Genomic DNA, 225 nt, shown 5'->3' on the forward strand with positions numbered 1-225 from the left:
GTGTTGGATTTTGAAAGTGTTAGGTTAAGGTGCGCTGGATTAAGTATACCCGAAATATTGTTCCAGATCATTTGTAAATAAGCAGGAACTTTGTGATATGTAAAATGACTTCTTAATATCATGTCTAATCTCTCGTGTGTTATTTGTACTGCTGTCTGGGGCGACGCCTCACCTTTACTCACGACTTTCAATAAAGTACATATTTCAGATGCTTTTATTTAATCC

The sequence above is a fragment of the Penaeus monodon genome, chromosome 30 (genome assembly GCF_015228065.2).
Source record: "Penaeus monodon isolate SGIC_2016 chromosome 30, NSTDA_Pmon_1, whole genome shotgun sequence".
In the NCBI taxonomy this organism is placed as follows: Eukaryota; Metazoa; Arthropoda; class Malacostraca; order Decapoda; family Penaeidae; genus Penaeus; species Penaeus monodon.